Source organism: Streptopelia decaocto (assembly GCF_964273445.1).
Source record: "Streptopelia decaocto genome assembly, chromosome: 3".
NCBI lineage: Eukaryota > Metazoa > Chordata > Aves > Columbiformes > Columbidae > Streptopelia > Streptopelia decaocto.
Window position 1 is genome coordinate 67,631,001 of NC_138656.1, and position 21,341 is coordinate 67,652,341.

The window sequence follows — 21,341 nt, forward strand, 5'->3', positions numbered from 1 at the left end:
CCTACTGCATTTGCTAGCCAAGATGAAATAAAATCTGTCTAAAAGAAAGATAGCTATCCCAGTATTTAAGTCCACTCTGCAAAGTATTTTGTGTTGAACAGGGATCCACTGACAGGACACCTCTTCCAAGTTCATGATGAAACTGAATGATATTTCTGGAATATATTCTCAGTGTTCATGCATTATTTTGTCCTTCAGGTTTCACAGGAGTGTTGGCCTTTACTGTGAAACCCTAAATCACCATCATTCTGGGTATCTCAGAGTTTTTCCTCCGTTAAACACAATGACTTTCCTCCAAGAGAAGAAGGGACAGCATGAATACTGCTTAAAATATGTTAAATTATTGCAAAGTCTTCCTGAATATAATTGATTCAAATGATTTAATATATTCCAACAAGAGATATACTTCTTTTAATAATACCTGTACTTTGAGACCTCTGCACAGTATGCATGTATCAGATCTGGCAGATGCATTTCAGCTGGAGTCACTGATTTTTGTTGTCCTCATTCATTAGTCTATTAGGAACCACTTGTTATTGAACTGGAAGTCAAGAGCTTTCTTGCCCTTTTCTTTCACTGCAAATATATCTTTAAGCAAAACATAAAAAAGAAATATTCGGTCGGGAGATTATGATCTGGTGGCAATTAGAGAAACATGGTGGGACAGTTCACATGACTGGAATGTGGTCATGGATGGCTACGCCCTTTTCAGGAAAGACAGGCCAGCCAGGTGTGGTGGTGGAGTTGCTCTCTATGTGAGAGAGCAACTACAATGTACTAAATTCTGCCCAGGAGCGGATGACGAGCGAGTTGAGAGTGTATGGGTCAGGATCAAGGGGCAGGCTGGCAGGGGTGACACTGTTGTGGGCGTCTGTTACAGGCCACCAGATCAGGCTGAGGAAGTTGATGAGGCCTTCTATGGGCAGTTGAGAGCGGCCTCACAGTCACAGGCCATGGCTGTTGTGGGTGATTTTAACTTCCCTGACGTTTGTTGGAAGGACCATTCAGCCAGCCAGCCACAGTCCAGGAGGTTCCTCCAGTGCATTGATGATAACTTCCTCATGCAGATGGTGGAGGAGCCGACTAGGAGAGGTGCACTGCTGGATCTCATCCTCACTAACAAGGAGGGTCTGGTCGCAGCAGTAAAGGTTGAGGGCTGCCTGGGTTGCAGTGACCACGAGATGGTGGAGTTCAACATCTTGTGTGGCAGGAACAGAATAGCAAGTAGAATTGCAACCCTGGACTTTAGCAGGGCTAACTTTGGCCTTTTCAAGCAATTGCTGGGGGAAATCCCATGGGCAAGACTGCTTGAAGGTAAAGGGGCCCAAGATAGCTGGATTGCATTCAGAGATTGCTTCTTCCACGCTCAGGATCAGAGCATCCCCACATGTAGGAAGTCAAGGAAGGGAGCCAGGAGGCCTGCGTGGTTGAATAGGGATCTGTTGGGTATGCTCAAGCAGAAGAGGAGAGTTTACAGGTCATGGAAGCAGGGGCTGGCCACTTGGGAAGAATATAAGGCTGCTGTCAGAGGATATAGGAAGGCAGCTAGGATAGCCAAGGCCTCCTTAGAATTACAGCTGGCGAGAGGGGTCAAGGACAGCAAAAAGAACTTTTTCAAATACATAGCAGATAAAACTAATACCAGAGGCAATGTAGGCCCACTGATGAATGGGGTGGGTGCCCTGGTGGCAGAAGATACAGAGAAGGCAGAATTACCGAATGTCTTCTTTGTCTCTGTCTACTCTGCTGGAGGCTGTCCTGGGGAGCCCTGTACCCCTGAGACCCCGGATGAAGCCAGGTCAATGGAGGAGTTTGCTTTAGTCAATGAGGACTGGGTTAGGGAGCAATTAAATAGTCTGGACATCCATAAATCCATGGGTCCAGATGGGATGCATCCGCGGGTGCGGAGGGAGCTGGCTGAAGTCATTGATGGACCGCTCTCCATCATCTTTGCCAAGTCTTGGGAAACGGGAGAGGTACCTGAGGACTGGAGGAAAGCAAATGTCACTCCAGTCTTCAAAAAGGGCAAGAAGGAGGACCCGGGTAATTATAGACCGGTCAGCCTCACCTCTGTCCCTGGGAAAGTAATGGAACAGCTTATCCTTGGTGCCATCTCAAGGTATATCAAGGATAAGAGGGTTATTAGGGGCAGTCAGCATGGCTTTACCAAGAGTAAGTCATGCTTGACCAACCTCATAGCCTTTTATGAGAATGTAACAAGGTGGATGGATGATGGCAGAGTGGTGGATGTGGTCTACCTTGACTTCAGTAAAGCCTTTGACACAGTCTCCCACAGCATCCTCACAGCTAAGTTGAGGAGGTGTGGTATAGACAACAGAGTAGTGAGGTGGGTTGCAAACTGGCTTAGGGAGAGAAGCCAGAGAGTGGTAGTCAATGGTGCGGAGTCTAGTTGGAGGCCAGTATCTAGTGGAGTGCCTCAGGGGTCAGTGCTGGGGCCAGTATTAATCAATATATTCATTAACGATTTGGACGAGGGAATTGAGTGTACTATCAGCAAGTTTACTGATGACACTAAGCTGGGAGGAGTGGCTGACACGCCAGAAGGCTGTGCTGCCATCCAGCGGGACCTGGACAGGCTGGAGAGTTGGGCGGGGAATAACCTGATGAAATTTAACAAGGGCAAGTGTAGAGTCCTGCATCTGGGCAGGAACAACCCCAGGGTCCAGTATAGGTTGGGAGATAACATATTAGAGAGCAGTGTAGGGGAAAGGGACCTGGGGGTCCTGGTGGACAACAGGATGACCGTGAGCCAGCACTGTGCCCTTGTGGCCAGGAAGGCCAATGGCATCCTGGGGTGTATTAGAAGGGGGGTGGTTAGTAGATCGAGAGAGGTCCTCCTTCCCCTCTACTCCGCCCTGGTGAGACCCCATCTGGAATGTTGTGTCCAGTTCTGGGCCCCTCAGTTCAAGAAGGACAGGGTACTGCTGGAGAGGGTCCAGCGTAGGGCAACGAACATGATTAAGGGAGTGGAGCACCTCCCTTATGAAGAAAGGCTGAGGGAGCTGGGTCTCTTTAGTTTGGAGAAGAGGAGACTAAGGGGGGACCTTAATAATGTTTATAAATATATAAAGGGTGAGTGCCACGAGGATGGAGCCAGGCTCTTCTCGGTGGCAAACAATGATAGGACAAGGGGTAATGGGATCAAGCTGGAACACAAGAGGTTCCACTTAAATTTGAGAAGAAACTTCTTCTCAGTAAGGGTGACAGAGCACTGGAACAGGCTGCCCAGGGAGGTTGTGGAGTCTCTTTCTCTGGAGACATTCAAAACCCGCCTGGACATGTTCCTGTGTAACCTCACCTAGGTGTTCCTGCTCCAGCAGGGGGATTGGACTAGATGATCTTTTGAGGTCCCTTCTAATCCCAAACATACTGTGATACTGTGCAATAAGGAAAAATAGTATTTGTAGTGGAATAAATTGCTATGTCAGACTATTTTTCGTGGTAATTATAAATAAAACTTTAGTATACAGACTTTTTGTATTACTGACTGTTAGAATGATCATTTTCTACTAAAGCCTGTTGCTAGAGGTACTAGCTTTGACAGTTCTTTGGCACATTTTTGGAGCAATTGCTTTAAGAAAGAAAAATAACTACCTGCTTCCGCCTGACCCACATCAAAAAGTGTCATCTACGCTGTTCACTGAGTTGTGGCAGACCCTGCGTCTTTGCCCAGTGCTTGTTCTGCAGGCTCTTATCCGCATTACTACCTGTTGTCTCTTGGGGTGGGCTATTCCAGAGGACCACTTCAATTTTTAACTTTGTCTTTAGTGCCAAGCAGACTGCTGTTTTTGTAAGTACTTTATCAGCTCAATTTCTATTGATTTTAGAGAGCACTGTAACTAGAGCTATGGAGCGTGACTTCCATTCTGCTGTAAATTTATGGGTGTGATTTTCTACTTCTTGCAGACAGGAAAAGGGATGAGGAACAATTTTTCCTTTCTTTGCTTATGTCAGGGTTAATGAAAATGTACACTTGGAAAGTCTTTTGACTAGTATATTACAGAGTCTACTATAGCCCAACATAGTAGCAGTTTCTTTTCTGTTGGCAGGTTTTGAAACATTTGTGAAAGCCAACATATGATGGATTAATAGAAAAGCAACTTCTGCACAACTTTCTATTGTAATAAATATGGAAACAAAGATTTAATCGCATCCTTATATCACTCCATCTAGCAATGATGGAAAGGGACTGCTAAAGATAACGGCTAAGGTGATCCAGAATTCTAGATTTGGGTCACTGTGCCCCATATTTCACCAGATATATCTACTTTTCTGCCCTTAATGTTTGAGACAGATGGATTTTTGGCATGTGCAACTCATGTTTCTTAAATCCCTACTATAGCAGGAGCCAGGGTTTTGTTTCTGTAAAAAAAAAAAAAAAAAACACAACCAAAAACAAAAAACAAAAAACCAAACCAACCAAACAAACACAAAACAAAACAAAACAAACAATCAAACAACAACAACAACCCAAAAAACCCAACAAACCAAAAAGCCCAGGTAGGTCTTCCAGCTCATCTAAGTGCAAGTGGTCTACAGGAGATCTTCAATAGTTATCAGTCACCAGTCAAAGTGTGGAAGGAAAAATGAGAAAGGAGTGGCAGTCATAACATCTGGCAGGTAAAGCCAGACGGGGGAAAATATAAACAAAGTGAACTTCAAGATTTTTTTGAGAATTCGGAAGACAGGAGGTTCTCAGAAGAAGAAGGCATGCTTCTGGGCAAACGCACCTCTAGGCTATGAGAAGCTGGCTTGCTGTGGGGACAGACCCTGCTCTTTCCTGTTCTGGGGACTTGAATAGAACTGCTGTGCCCTCTCTTTGAACTCATGACCTTGTTTTCCTGGCACCTCCCATGGTGTCCTTCCTGTCCTACTCACCACTCCTCTTTGCGATTGGAAGTGATATGAACTGTTTGTTCCTGGTTCTATTCCTAGTGTGGCTGAATATAAGTCAATTATTTAATATGGCTGAATGATCCATCAATGTGTCTAATCATATGCAATTGTCTCAGAAGAGTGTTTTGAGGCTCACAGATGTTTGTTAAGGGATTTTTGATCTTTCAATGAAAGTTGTTTATTTTTTTTCTAAGTGCTGTTAGAGTGGACCTGGTGGTGTTGTTTGACAGCTGGCTCAGTATGAGCTAGCAGTGTGCCCAGGTGGCCAAGAAGGCCAACACCATCCTGTCTTGCATCAGAAATAGTGTGGCCAGCAGGACCAGGGAAGTGATTGTCTCCCTGTACTCAGCACTGGTGAGGCTGCACCTTGAACACTGTGTTCGGTTTTGGGCCTCGCAGTACAGGAGAGACACTGAGGTGCTGGAAAGAGTTCAGAGAAGGGCAACGAAGCTGGTGAGGGGCCTGGAGCACAAGTCTTATGAGGAACAGCTGAGGGAACTGGGGTTCTTTAGTCTGGAGAAAAGGAGGCTGAGTGGAGACCTTATTGCTGTCTACAACTACTTGGAAGGAGGTTGTAGCGAGGTGGGTGTTGGTCTCTTCTCCCAAGTAGCAAGTGATAGGATGAGAGGAAATGGCCTCAAGTTGCACCAGAGGAAGTTTAGATTGGAAATTAGGAAAAATTTCTTCACAGAAAGGGTTGTCAGGCATTGGAACAGGCTGCCCAGGGAAATGGTTGAGTCACCATCCCTGGAGATGTTTAAAAGACTCAGAGATGAAGTCCTTAAGGACATGGTTTAGAGGTAGACTTGACAATGTAAGGTTAGTGGTTGGACTTGATGATCTTAATGGTCTTTTCCAAACAAAATGATTCTATGACTTTGTGTTTATGTTTCTATAAAAATATAATTCATTTTATGTATAATTCATGCAGAAAAGCTCACTCTTCATAGTTCTTCATTATGTCATTTTTATTTTAAAATATATAGATATATAGATATTGTATTGAGTGTATGGGCATACACAAATATTATTTTTAAAAGCGGATGATTTTCTTTGAGCCAAAAAGGTGTTCAAGCAAAACTTTGGAACAATTAAAAATATTTCTATTGCAAATTAGTGTTCTTGGAAAAGAATGATGGAGTATTTACTCTAAAACCAAATACATGAATCTTAAGGGAATGCTTTAGTATCAGTGGAGAGGGAGCTGCTTCAGAATAAAACTTCTGTTAAACTTTACAGATAATAGTTTTAATAATACATTCTCATGATCAAGGTGTGGAAAAGCATTGCATTTTCATTTGGAGTTCACATCTGCTTGGAACAAATCTAGCATGTACTTCAAGGTAGCCAGTCGTTAGTCTTTTTTGCACCCTCATTCTCTGAAGTATTAAGGATGTGGTTTTCAACTATGATGTTAAAGAACTGTTTGAGGTCAGTATTTTGATGAAAATGTTTGTTTTTACAGATGTATTAAAAATCAAATAGTTTTACGGCATAGCTTATGAGGGATGGAGTTGCACTGCAAGTTTTCTGACATGTAGTAAACCACAAAACATCCATTTAATCTGTGAACATTGATGAGCTAGTGTAAACTGGCATGGCTTCTTTGATGTTTGTGAAGTTGTGCCAATTTACACCAGCTCAGGAATCTGGTCTATTGTTCCTGCAAACATCCTATGACATTTTAAATTATCAAGACAATCATCTTTGCAAAGACAGCCAAAGTATTAGAGTAACAGTTCCTTGCCAAATTCTCTTGGGAGACTTGCCTTATTAAAAAAATAAATTGCACGTGTTCTTTATATACAAATAAAAATTTATTTCATAAGAAGGCATGATTTACTAGAAGGCTGAAGCCGCGATTTCCTAGTTATAGATGTAACTTTGTGAATCAGAAAGGCAGACAATGCTGTCCCAGAACTCGGTGAAGCAAGGGATGTTTGCTCAGACCGGTAGGATATAAACAGTTTTAGTGTGCTCCAATAAAGGCATCTGGGAGCTAAGCTCATCTTCTAGGGCCCCTTTTAGGGGCCGCTCCCTGTCTTTAGCAGCTATTCCTCCTCATCAAGAGTACACGTAGAAACATGTCCAAGAAGGAAAGAAAGGCAGCAAGTATTATGTCTTACATTTTCTTTCTCTATCTTTACCGAATTAACAGGTTTTTACCATGATGTCATGTTTGATCTTGAAGCTGATTTCAAGCAATCCAACTGGAAAGGGATATTTCATTTAGGGTAGTGGTAAAGATATCAGAAGCTACAGAAATACTCTACAGAGTGCAAGGCAGGTACCCATGGGACATTCGTGTGTGAATCTGCAAGGGTCTACATACATGCTGATCAGTGCCAGTAAAGTTTTCTGTGTCCAGTGTTAGCTGGAGCCTTTTAGAAAGAAGGGAAAAATGAGGAAAGAACTGAATCTTGAAGGTACAAACAAAGAGAAGTTCACCACAAGCTGGCATAGAAATGTTAAAAGCCAGAGCTATATCCCCTCTCTAAGAAAAGGTAGGTTAGGTTGATGGCAGAATTGAGCAGCAGTAAGAATTCCACATAAGAAGATTTCATGTGACCAAGGGAGGACACATAGATAAGGGGAACTGGAAGTGATGTGGCTTCAAGAAAATCTATAAGCAATCTGAAGATGTTACCAGCTCTGCCACCAGGCTCACAGATCCGGTTTGGTGAAAATTTTTTTGGCAAGACTTTTTTGTATTGCAAGAAAAAAAAAAATCTAGTTTTTCTGATAGCTAGACTCCATAAAAGGAAAGAAAAAGCAGTAGAAAAAAAGAGCTGAATTATTAATGGAGCCTTTTAAAAATAACAGTATGTGGAGATACAGTTATGTGTTTTGGGTGTTGTAATATCAAAATGGTGAAGATCATGACAGGCTTATTTATCAGTCACTCAACCTTGGAAAACCTTTGGTGCATGAGAATATTAATCCCTTCTTGCACACATTTGTATTCATTTTGAGTTTATGCAGATATAGACAAACATGGAGGCCAAAACTGTTACCCTGAGAATGAATTTGCACTGACTGTTTCACTGTTTGGATGGCTTCCAAGTGGCAGTGAAATGTAATTTAGGTAAATTCACTCATGCTTTTACTTCCACATTTCAGCAGAAAAAAAGCACTGTCTTGAAGAACAACAGGGATGAACGTTTTTAGGATTCAAATTGGGTAAGCATCATGTTGGACAAAGAAACCCAAACCAATATAGTTCTGGGAAGCTGGTATTTTGCTGGAAATCAAGTGGAAACAATCGTTCTGTGTTATGGAGAATTTTTGCTATTTTGAGACTTGTCTTGATCCCAGTATGGGGTGAAAAGCAACAATTTAGAAATTCTCAGATTTGGAGAATAAATAACTGTATGTCATTCCATTGGTCCTGGGGTCATTATATACTGGAAATGCTGGAGATTTTTGTGGAATACATTGTCTTGCAGCCTCATAAGTCGGAGACTTGAGAACCCAAAAATTCTGGCCCGAGAAGTAGGCAGAAGATAATTGAATTTTTGATGGGACCTCCTTTTCCACTCCTAAGCCAAGTTGTCTAAGTGCCATAGAACAGCAGGCACAGCTACCTTTGGAAAAGATTTCAGCCAAATCAGTAATTTCATTTTGTCTGTCATGTACATCTGTATAACAATACAGCAGAAACCGGTAAGGATTGTATGGCTATATAACAGACAAGATTCACTATCACTGTGATGTTGCTGGACAGTGACAATGGCCAATAAAGAGCTGAGCTGAATTAATTCTTCTCCTCCAAAATAATCAGTAATGAAGACCTCTACCCCTCAAACCCAGATGCATTATTTTTTTAAGCATTCTGAAGTTACTAAAGCAACGTCTGGGAAATGAAAGGATACATTTGAACTGACACTGATGTTGATTAACTGACACTTGGAGGGAGAAATACATAATAAAATTAAGGAAATACCCAGCTGAGTAGGTATTTTTTATAAAAGCTGTAGAAAATGTATACAAAAATGGGCTCAAACTGAACAGATCCGTGCAGCAACACCTTGAAAGCAGAGAGCTCGTAAAAGACTGATATTCTGTTATTTAAGATTTATGTAGCCCTGTCTACTGCTTGGAACATCTGAATTCCGGGTTGACTTAAGATGACCGAGAGCTGGATTTGGAAATGTTTTCATCTGTGGTGTGTCTTTGGTGATAAACTGGCATTCTCTTAACATCATAGCTCTGCTTACAACTGGTGTAAGACCTCCTTTGGATGTGACACATTCACTCATTCTCATACAGAAACAAAACAAAAAATACAGTAAACCACCTTCCATGATATGCCTGCTTACAGTTAGCTGTCTGTACAATGATGAAATTTGTTATGGTAACTCTTAAATTCAAGTTAAGGGAGAGAAATGTGAACCATTTCTGACTTAAAAAATGCAAAAAGTAGTAAGGAAAATTCTGCAGTAATGTTTTTAGTGATTTTTTTTTTCCAAAAAAAGAAATGTGACTCTTCTATAAACATCTTTAAGTGGCAGTTTCTAGATTTCCTACAGAAATGAACTTGTAATGTTTGAGGATCTATGTTCTTGGAGTGATTAAATTTATTGTGGTGATAAATAGGCTTTCTCTGCCCCCTTCCCGCCCTCCACTGCTGTGTCAATATTGTGACTCAGAGTATTGTAGAATCATAGAAACATTTAGATTGGAAATGATTTCTGGAGGTCATTCGTTGCAAGCCCCTGCACTCAAATCAGGGCTTACTTCAAAGTGAGTTTTTAACATGCTGCTCTGGGAGATATTGACATTCCCTGGGCTGCATGAGAGAACTCTGTTGCACAGGTGGTGGCTGCACATAGTAGCCAAAGGCACCTTTGAAAATAACTGATTCAGGGGGTTTCCTTTAACAGGGCTTAGTGATCAATAATCAATTTTTAGTGTAATGAGAAAAAAATGAATGTAAACCATACAACATTTTTTTTTTCCTAGGGCTTAGATTATGTCAAATCAGGTTTTGAAGAAAACTGTATTGAGAGATATAGAGGATGTCAGGAAATGTAACAGTCCCTGTTTTAAGTCCTTTTGGAAATTCTTGGAGAGAGTGTGCTCTAAATGCCTCTGTCTGTAGGTCAGCAAAGGCAATTACATAGACTTCAGGGGACTGGTGATATATATGACAACTTTCCATTGAAAATCCCGCTGCCCCAAGGGGCCACTGCAGCAAGCAGTCCCGCTCTGAGGAGGATACTTGAAGCACCGATCACTAACGTTGAGTGAACAGCACAACATTCCAGCAATAAAAACTAGCTGTAAACACAGGGAAAGGCCACATCTTTGATAGCTTCCTGAAATGATCGCAAGCTTCTATTTACATCTTCCTCTCACTTAAGCATCTCAGGAGGTTAAGGTGCAGGTTACTGTGACTTTTACTTTTAAAATGTTTACCCATGTGAATCTTTTTTTTTTTTTTTTCTGGAGCTATTTACCTATTTACTCTCTCCTCTCCCCTCCCCTTCCCCCTGCCCCTGGTTGTTTCATATTCTTTCTCCCTCACAAAGGGAAGCCACTACAAAGCCCATGTGATTTTTAATTCAATTTAAGGTCTTGATGGGCTCAAGGGAATATTATGTAAGATATTAGGTGGTTTTGGTGTTGTTTTTTTTTTGGTGTTTGTTTGTTTGTTGTGTGTTTTATTTTGTTTTCTTCTTTCACAAAAAGTATATTACTTCCCTATATTTATTTTATATTCTCTGCCTTCTGTCATTCATTCGCATATTTCAACTCTCCTAATTCTTTTTTTTTTCCTCTAAAAAGATGTGACTGATGTAGGTCTTTTATGCCTTTTCCATATGTGTGTCCATATCAGATCATTTATTAAAGGAAAAATGTTTGGCTAAACAAGAATAATGTTGTAATAAGGGTGGAGTATATTTCTTGTTTTTAAAAGTTCCTTCCAAGATTTTCATCTTCATTTTTACTCCAAATGTTTAGCCAAAGAAACAAAATAAACAGAAAATCCCAAAGGGTAAAATTGGTGTGAAATACCAGCAATGTTTTTTTTGTCTTTGCTGGATACAGACAGGTTCTTAACTGAATTTAAAAAACAGGTCTCTTCAATGTCTGCTATTTAAAATACTTTTTACTTTTTTTCATTAAGATTTAAGACCACAGTAATTGTGGGAAAAAAACCAAATCCATAGCAGGCGAGATCCTTCAGCATGTTGGGTCATCTTTATACCACATTCTCTCTGTCTACACCAGTAATTGCACATAAACTTAGGGTCACCCTAAAGCCTAGTCTCACTAAAAATCTGTGAGGCAAAAACTGTGTAACCCTTCCTCAGCAGTCCATGCTGTATCTGCAGGCTCTGTGGCAACCAGGTGGCAATAGTCCTTCAGTCCCTTTGGAAAGCATCCACATGTACAGACCTGGCACACTGCCAGTCCATCAATAGCAAGCCCACCTCAAGTTTACTGTTGACTGTGTTCCTGTAGCACAGATAAGCCTGCGCAGACAGACCAGAAGCCCACAAGCCATTTCCTTGGAGGCCTAACTGAGGGAATCCTGGAGATACCTTACTGCCATGCTCTAAGAGTGAGAATCTGAACGTGGTTGGCCTCAGTGAAAACTGGGGATTTAACAGGGAAAGGAAGCCTTGTGATTGGGCTAATTACCCTGAGTTCAACCTTGTTACTGGTTCTCAGTGGCAGAAAAACCTGGACCTTACAGTGTTCTTAATGTTCAGAGAAGACTTATTCCCCTGCAGAGGTGAAACATGCAGTGGTCCACGGTCTGTGTGCCATTTCTTTCCCATCTGCAGTGTATCAATGAAAAGAAGAAGGAATTAGTTGAATAGGGTCCCTGGTGGAGTCATCTCTGAAATATGCTACTCTGTGACTTTAAATGCTGGCCTCATGTGGCCATTGCTAGTTGGGGAACTTTTCTCAGGAATGTTTACTGAAAGACCACATTTTAAACTAATAGGGAGGAATACTGGCCAAGTGGAAGCATTCTTACCCATGTCTTGTGACTAATGCATCCAATCAAAGCAGTTCAGTTTTCCAGTCTTGGATAATGAAACCAGATGCTCTTGAATAAACTACAGAATATTGCAAAACAATTTTCCTGTTTGATTAGAATGATAAACATTTCCTATTAACACGAAATTCACCAACATGAAAAGAGGTGGGATTTGGCTGCCAAATTATTTGTTATGGAACATTTGCTGTGATTCAGACTGTAAGGTGGTCATTTGTGACACTGCCATATTACTTTAGAATCAACATAAAAGGTTTACTGAAGAAAAAAGTTAAGCAAAAAAAGGAACATCTGCCTTCCTACACTGCCTGGCAATTTGTCTGATAGGCCTAGGTAACAGATTATATCCACATTGTTTAAATTATTTTTCAAATGCCAAATGGTAAACCTGAAAGATTTTTGGCTTCTAAGCTAAAGACCAAGGAGAAATGTTGTAAGAATTTCTGAGGGGAAAATAATGGCTATGTTTTGTATAACAATTTCATAAACATACCTAAGAATATAAAAATTACCTAAATATTTTTAAGTCATAATCTGGTCCTAACCACATATATGATGAACTGGTATTCAAGCTAAGTGTCTTCTAAGTCTATTTATATCATTAAACAAAAATCATTCTGACTTCAAGTCAGAAAGACTTGAAAGATACACAATTTTATACTGTTTTGCACAGAAAGACTTGCAGAATTTTGGAGATTTTGCTGATTGCTTATGTGTAGCATATGGTATGTTAATAAACAGAAGTCATGTGTTTGGTTCTTTTTTTGAATGTCAAAAGGAGAGGGTTTAGTTTCCTTTAACTATTATGCAACAGAAGAAGGGAAATGTAAATATCCCACACACTTCCAATTGGTCAGAATAGGCTTTCTGTTGATGACTATTTTGATTAGTAAGAAAATATTTAACTGAACAAATCAGTCTTTTGTGGTGCCTATCATCAAGCTGTAAATATTTTTAAATAAAATATAATTTTATTTGCTGATGATTTTACATGTTCTGTTTTCATTCAAAATGTTGATCACTTCGGCAAATAATAATAATATAAGGGTGTGGGGTAATTAAGTTATATTATATTATTTCTGTTTCCTGGCTGAATAACTATACCTCCTGGCTAGGCAGTCTTGAGAAAAGACTAGGTTCAAAAAAAGAGTCAGGTATGGGAATACCTCACTTGCAGGTGGCTGCAACAGAACATGTAGCTGTCTGCAACAGAACGTGTAGCTGTCTGCTTGACAAATATCTTCTTGCATCACCAATTCTTAGTCCTTCTAGAGTACTTTCTTGCATCTTATTGCCCCCTGCCATATATGCCCTGTTCTCTGCCTGGCCACACAGTTAATCCACATTGTCTAGGCTCCGTTCTTTATTCCCATTCTTCTAAATCTTTTGAAACTAAGCTTGAGAAAATTTATCCCTCACCCTGTCTGTTTTATGTCACACTTTTCCTAAATCTGCACAAATGTATCTGCTCCACTTGATATTTGTCTAAGGATCTTTATACTACCTCACTAATTGCCTTGCTGCCAGTCTGGTTGGAGCCCTCCTTCCTAAAAATAAGTACTGCCCCTTCACGTGGTATTTGTGCAGATACCATGCCACATTGTTGTGACTTGACTTGGCTTGGCTTGACATTGCACAAGAGAAGGACGATGAATATGTAACATATCTGGCCTTGCAGGACTGAGATCCTCCCAGCTGGACAAAGAGGAGATGTTCAAGTCCTAAAGAGGACTGACAAGGTAAGGTGAATTTTTTAAGTCCCAGAATTCAACTTATAGGTGGATATCCTGTTGAAGTCATGCTTTCGGACTGAGGCTGGAAATGTGTTGATTAGTGAAGGCAGGTGATTAACCAGGATCATCAATTCCATTTTGAGTCAGTATGTTCTTGGTGCATTGCTGTTAATAAACATCAGATTTGTATGTGTCGTTAGCCCACAGATGTTCATGTAACATCACTGTCCTCCTTGTTGCATGCAAATCTGAATGAAAGATGTGATGGTAGAGAAATGTTTAAACAACTCTACAGGTAATTTCCTCTTTTCTGGGGTCTTTGACCTTGAGAGAAGAAAGACTAGCGAAGAAGCAATAAAGTATTGTCAGCTGGCCACTGGTCCAATTTCCACACAGCAGTGGACATCCATCTTCAGATGCACAAAAAGATGGCTATATATTACTATTCCATTTTTTACTGTTACCTGCAAATACGTGTTTTGGATTTGAAACACATAAAAAAATCTTTGGGCACAAATGAGAATGTGAGACAGAACTCCTATGTGAATGCTTCTTATTAATTTAATTTTTGAAACTGTAGCATTCATAAACTATGGAGAGATGGTTTAATCCAAATTGAGATGGAAGACTACTGTGCAAGTTTCTTTTTCTTATAGGCCAGTCATCTGCCTCACAAGGAGCCTCACTTTAGAATTCAGAAGGAGGAAGATATGAAACCTGGAGTCTGATATTCTTTTATGACATCTGCAGTATTTCTGCACATAAAGAAAAGTGACCCTAATGTATGCAAACTACATTTGAAAAATAAAAAGCTATGCTTAAAAGCTCTAGGAAGTGCAGAGTATGGTGGTAAAATTAAAAGACAGGCAAACTCGAAGAGATATGCTTCATTTAAGAAAAAAAAAAAAACAAGCTTACAGTCAGCATGTGGTTACCCCAGAACATAACACTCCATCCATCTCTTACTCCCTGTCATTAAGCGGTAGTGCTTTTCCCCCCACTCCCATTCCAGTCATGCCATAGTTAAGTTAGGCAGCTGTTTCCAGCTTGCAATATTCTGGTAGATAGTTAACGATGTTGCTGACAAAGAACACTTGCAAATAATTAAAATTTAAGACAAATTAAGGGCCTCAGTGCAACCAATGAATATTATAATTTTATTTTAAGATGTAGCCACCGGTTTCTTATGGTGGAGATAGTAGACGGGGGTAGAAAATTGTTCCCTCTGAGTTATTTAGCATCACAGTCTCTGTCAACTTAGAGTTTCTTACAGTCTCAGAATCTATGAGAAGGCCTTTGGAAGATCTGCAAAACTCTTAAAAGAAAGCTACATACCACTTATATGGAATTATTGGAAAATGAGTCACATTTCAGACTTGTATTGGGATGCAAAGGGAATCTATAGTTGTGTATGCAACAAAGCTTACATATTGCTTTTCTGGAAATGTCTTAAAGGATACAGTATGGTACAGATCGCTTTGTATGAATAATGGCAGCTTTCAAATTTATGGCAAAAGTGAATTTAACGTGGCCTAAGGTAATGGAATTGGTATTAGCAATGGAATCAGCAGTGAAGAATATTGTAAGACTTGTGCTTAGGACAGAGGGAAAACCAAACTGACTTAGTAAACAGAATGAAAAACAAGCTGAAAGAGTCTCAAGCTCACAAAGGATTTTTCTGCTCTGGAAGAGCTAGCTTACTTCAGGTGAGTGTGTATATTTTAAGTGACGTCGTGTCAGAAATGCCTCAAGATTAGGCATGAAGCCAGAAAATGCAAAGCAGTCCATCAATCATGTCTCCAAATCAGTGAGGTAGAATCCTAAAGAGAGTAGGAAAAGGGAAGAGTAAAGAACTTTCTTATCCTGGGGAAATACATATATGTCTGAAAGGAAAGAAAGTAAAATCTTGCCAACTAATGACACAGATGAATAATTAGATACCCAAGATGTGAAAACAGACTTTGGTTACACATTTATGTATCACAGAATCACACAGAATCACAGAATGTTAGGGGTTGGAAGGGACCTCGAAAGATCATCTAGTCCAATCCCCCTGCCGGAGCAGGAACACCTAGATGAGGTTACACAGGAAGGTGTCCAGGTGAGTTTTGAATGTCTCCAAAGTAGGAGACTCCACAACCTCCCTGGGCAGCCTGTTCCAGTGCTCTGTCACCCTTACTGGGAAGGAGTTTCTTCTCAAATTTAAGTGGAACCTTTTGTGTTCCAGTTTGTACCCATTACCCCTTGTCCTATCATCGGTTGTCACCAAGAAGAGCCTGGGTCCATCCTCGTGACACTCATCCTTTACATATTTGTAAACATTAATGAGGTCACCCCTCAGTATATATGGAGTATATATATCAGCCATGCATAGCAGGGCCGATTTTGGCCACAAGTGTAGTACTGACAAAGAAGCTAAACAAAATACATGTTAAAACATAAAACCTAAAACGTATAACAAAATAAATATCTAAGGAATGAAAAGACCAGAGTCTTATCTGATCCTTGTGTCCAAGGGACCAATATAAATTTATTGGGTAGAAGGTTGCCTGTAGGAAATGAAATTGAAACTAGAGTAAACCTTCAAATAAGATTCTATCAGACTTTGAAGATGCACATAATGATGTTGTTGAAAGTGGTTAATGAGTTGTATAGATCAAAATTTATATCTAGGCCAAAACATATGACTACAAAATGGGCTCTTAACATCCTCAGAGAAAATCCTGAGCTTAAATTAGAGAGTCTAGATGATAGGCCAATATAATTTCACCATTGTAATATTCTGAATGAACCTCCTCTATCATTAACCGAGACAAAAATATTCACATCTGAAGAGGCTACATAAAAGTTATTGACTAATGTCTCCATGTTAGATAATTCTATTATGTGTACAGACAGAGGACTTGACAATGGACTTAGTTGAAAGATGATTGTAAGAACAAGATGTTTTAGACATTCAAAACATTTTGTTTATATTGATGTAGTAAGTTGTTAAATGAACTGTAATCATCTTCCAAAATTTTCTAGAAATGTGATTTAGCAAGTGCTGCTTATACACTCACCTCATGCAGAGGTAATACTGATAAGCCAAGCAGTGTACTTCAAACACATAGGCACTGATGTCTCCTGTAAGAAAAAAAAACCAAAAAATCTACATGATTAAACTACAAATATGGACTGGGATGGTAGCAGAAGAGGCAAAGAGGGAGTCCATCTTGCAGAAGTAATAGGATGAACAGTGAAATGATTCAGATTTCCCAATCATAACGTCTAAAAACATGTGTGCATTCACTTTTATCACCACTTTTTTCTCCTTGTGCTTTAGCAGTTTCAAATCATTTGCATTGCTTGCTAAGAACAAGAGACATGCCTGGTACTGAGAAGAGAACCAAGTGTTTTGGAGCTTCCCAGGCTCTCCATACTGGTTATTTATTTTGAGCAACAATTTGTCTGTAATGTAAGAGAAGAGATAGTTCTGACCCATAATGTGACAGCCACTGAGGAATAATCAACTGGCAGGATAGAATTACCACCAGTTGGAGACAGAAAGTCTAACTGTTATCTTTGGACTTGAAAGTGCCTCAATAATTGCATGGGAAGTCTCTCTACCATTTGGACAGATCACAAACCACTTGTGGGTTTTGGTCGTGAAAGTCAGTGCCAGCCATCACAGCTGTCTGGCTGTAGCATTGGGCTTTGACCAAAGCCTTCAAAACATTTGCTAGAGTGCCATCAACAACTGCTGTTACCAAAACAGTATGGGAATTTGGAGTGCCTATGTTATTTGTGAATACCTGAGGAAGATGCCAATGAAGACTTTCCAAATAAGGAAGGTTTCCTGAAGAAACGTTGAAGATGGCACCTCTTTTTGAGGGAAGATCATGTTATCTCCTGGGTTAGGGTAAATAATTTGAAAACATTCTAAATGGAACAAATTTGTGAGATTTAGTAGCAAAGGACCAGATGAAATGCTGGGAGTGGGTATATAGTGTAATCCAGCAAGGAAGAAATAAAATCCTGGTAACATTATCAGAAGCATGGCCCTGCATAAGGCTTTGGCTTGGGTCTCTATTTAGGGGCTGAACAGAGATGGTCAGAAATGGACACTGAGACATCACCATGGCTTTTGATGAAAAACAGAAGCAGGTATCAACTATATACAAGTTTGCTCAAGAATACCAAATCTCGAGTTTAAATCTATTTGCTTTCACCATTATTGCACAGCTGCAGCTGACCATCTATTAGAGCCTGCGAAGAAGACATAAAAGATACATCTAATTGGAGGTTAGGAGATCTGGCTGAAATTTTTCTGAAATGCAGAAGATGAGAAAATAAACAACCCTTTGTACTTAATTCAGCCAGAGTGGAGGAACATTAGGGCACTGTGATTCCAGTAAGCACTGCAAAACCCAAAGCTGCTAATATCATACCAAAGACAGAGAACTGGACTTCAAGGCCTTGTTTATACCAACGGATCCAGTCCTAGGAGCAGATGTCAGCTATCATCCTAAATCAAATGCAAACTTAGTTATTTAGAAGTATACAACAGTGATGTAAATAATGGGTAATGGGATCAAGCTGGAACACAAGAGGTTCCACTTAAATTTGAGAAAAAACTTCTTCTCAGTAAGGGTGACAGAACACTGGAACAGGCTGCCCAGAGAGGTTGTGGAGTCTCCTTCTCTGGAGACATTCAAAACCCGCCTGGACATGTTCCTGTGCGACCTCACCTAGGCGTTCCTGCTCCAGCAGGGGGATTGGACTAGATGATCTTTTGAGGTCCCTTCCAATCCCAAACACACTGTGTGATACTGTGTGATACTGTGTAAATAAAAAGTGGCTGGATGAATTTAAGTTCTCAAAATGGTGTTATCTGGGCTACTCAGAGTATTTTGAGCACAGACATTTTCTGTCTCTTCCTTTTGCCTTGTTTATTCTGTAGGCATTCTTCTCTCCATCTATGTTTGAAATAAAGTGGCCAGGTCCAACATGAAGTATAGTGAGTAGATAGTCACCCTTATGTTTCCAGCCATGTTTTTTTGAAGTAGAGAGATCTGGTTTTCTCAGATAAGGTCTGAACAAACAGCAAGTCCTTGTGGTCCTAAACAAACCTTTAAGCCACTTAAGATTTTGCACATAACTAAGTACAGGTCATTTTCCATTTATGAAGTATTGCTTGATCTACTCATCCATACTGTGCGGGGGATTAGGAAGCACGCACATTTGAATGTGTGTCTATAAACATTACTTGCTCGTCTTTTCCTGCAGGTGCAAGAGATAGATCAGAAATGCTTGAAGACTGTGATGGTCACTGCATGTCTCATATGAACCCCCAAGAGTCTGCTGAAATTCCATCTCCTCAGAGCTGTTGGACAGAAAGATGTGAGCAGCCACTGGAGTAGGATGATTGTTGGTTTTGGATCTTTTCTGTTGTTATCCCATCGAATTCAGGCTTGCAAGTGTAGCAGAAAGGAATTAAGAAGCTAGTCATGGATAAGAAGCTTCCCAGAAGAACAAAAGTGCTTAACTTTTGAGAAGAGAGGGATGTAGAATAGATATCAGTTTTGAAGCTGAATAATGATCTATGCCTTTACAGATCTAACTATTTTTTTTTTCTTAGTTTAGTCTTCTTTCTCTTCATTAAAGAGACAACTGAATACTAGAACTTGTTGCTTTCATGGTTCTGCTCAACTTCCTTTTTTTTTTATTTTGTGTCCCTAAGCCTTGAGCTTTTAATAGACTACCCATGGGCAAGAAAAGCATAAGGTAACATTACTGCAAAAACAGTGAAGTTCTGCACATAAATATAGATGGGGATGTTTTCCTAAGCCATGGATTTCATATCTGCTACACAGCAGAGCTGTTAGAAAGCAATTTGGCTCTTATTTGTATATGTGTGTGCATGTTGTGTATGTGTGAGAATGAGCCACTACTTTGCATCCACCCCCTCCTATTGCTGGCGGTCTGACCACAATGTCACGACTTGCCCTCCTCCTACACTCATTTGGCTGGGGTACATGACCCACAGCCACCTCTGGACACACGCAGGATGTGCGTGGCAGCTGGAGGATACGAAGCTGTCAGCTTCCAAGCTGCTCCTGGCAGCAGCAGCAAGTGGTCTCGAGCTGGCCGCTCCATGGCACATTGCCCATTTCCCAAGACTGGTCTGCAGCTGCCTAGCACAGGCTCAGGCTGCAGAGGCCTCTCTTGTTTCTGGATAATGAGATCCTGAGGTTCCTTTTGGACTTGGAGAAATCTTCAGCCCCAATTTCTGTTGTTGTTGGAATAAAAAAACCTACAGCCAGTGAGAACCACTCTGAAAAAAGGGCTTATTTTTTCCCATGTACTCACCTACTTAGGTGTTGATTAACATTGGTATAGACACTTACTATTGTGTCATTGATTCTGACCATGACTAAATTGCTAAATTTTATTTTCTACAGACTATGTCATCTTTGCTTGGTGGATTTATTTATTGCTATTAAACTTATGGTGCCAAGTCTTTGCTGGATCTAAGTGGCCTCCAACTTTTTTTTTTCCTTTTTATACTGATAGTCCAGCTAAGTAAAGCCTCCATCACTCTTGCGCCACATTCACATTATTCTTAAAGGCATGACTGAGAAATTGAAAGTACTAAAGCAGATCAGATTGACCCAGTGTCCACTCAAGTCAATAGAAAACATCAAACCAAGTCCATTTTGTATCAAGCCTCAAATACAAGGAATTGTGACTCCATCTCTTCCAATTCCCCAGTTTAGAGGCTTTTAACATCTGGCTGACCTGATGTTAATATAATAATCCACAAAGATGTTTGCCTTCCTTGTCTAAGTCTCTGTGGTTTATGTTTGAAGAGCTCTAGAAAAAACAGCATTGATTTTTGAACTGCCCACTGTTTAGCGATGGCTCAGAAAACTCTCATTTGGAAATCAGGAGGTATAAGGAACTTTTATATCCCTGTTTGAGTACATTCAGACATTTTTTCCTTAAAAAGTGGTTAGACAAGCCAAAGTAAACTCAAACACCAAAGCGAAGGACAAGTTTCCGATTACTTCTTTCTCCCATGAACTTATTTATTCACAATATCTTCAGCAGGAATAATAATTAAGGAATGTCTTCTCTCGTAGCTTTGTTACAAACATCTCGGGTAACACTGTAGGCTTTCATTAAAAGAAAGCTGTCCTTTCAGCTTTTCACTCTGCTCATTTTTTGCTGTATACTAAAACCTGTCTGTAAGAACCCCACTGGGACTGGGGGAAAAAAGTATCCTTTGTAGGCAGGTGGTCTTTTCTTGAGCATTTTCTGATTAGAAGCACATGTTCATGAGTGTGAGGAGGCTTCTGTAATGGGAGAGTAAAGCAGAAGCCAAAGAACTGGTTGTGCTGCACAGGCAATGCAGTTGAAGCAGATCAGGTTTGTAGCGGAGTAATTCTGCACCTCATAACACATTTATTTTTAATTTGATCTGTTGCAGTTCTCCGCTAAATACTGTAAGTTATATTGACAGCTGACAAGTTTTGAACAAGTCAGAGCATGTTGCCTTGCCCTGAAAATGCTGGATACAAGGATACTGTTGCAGGGGCTGCCTGGGGACTCCCTTGGAATGTGTCAGGAAGGTGGATCAGAGCTTCAGGAGCCAATTTTTTCTCTTTGCGTTCCTAAATCACAGTGGCCGTATCGGA

The 21,341-nt window shown here is 40.3% G+C and overlaps 1 long non-coding RNA gene across 1 annotated transcript in view; it reads left to right on the forward strand.

Annotated features, from left to right (window-relative positions):
• The window catches only part of LOC309438302, a 68,748-nt gene extending 49,549 nt beyond the window's left edge, over positions 1–19,199 (forward strand). Inside the window, exons 2-3 of the long non-coding RNA XR_014183751.1 lie at positions 13,608–13,668; positions 18,931–19,199. This is a non-coding gene — a long non-coding RNA (uncharacterized lncRNA). The remainder of the gene's footprint in view (positions 1–13,607; positions 13,669–18,930) is intronic.
• Positions 19,200–21,341: the final 2,142 nt, after the last annotated feature.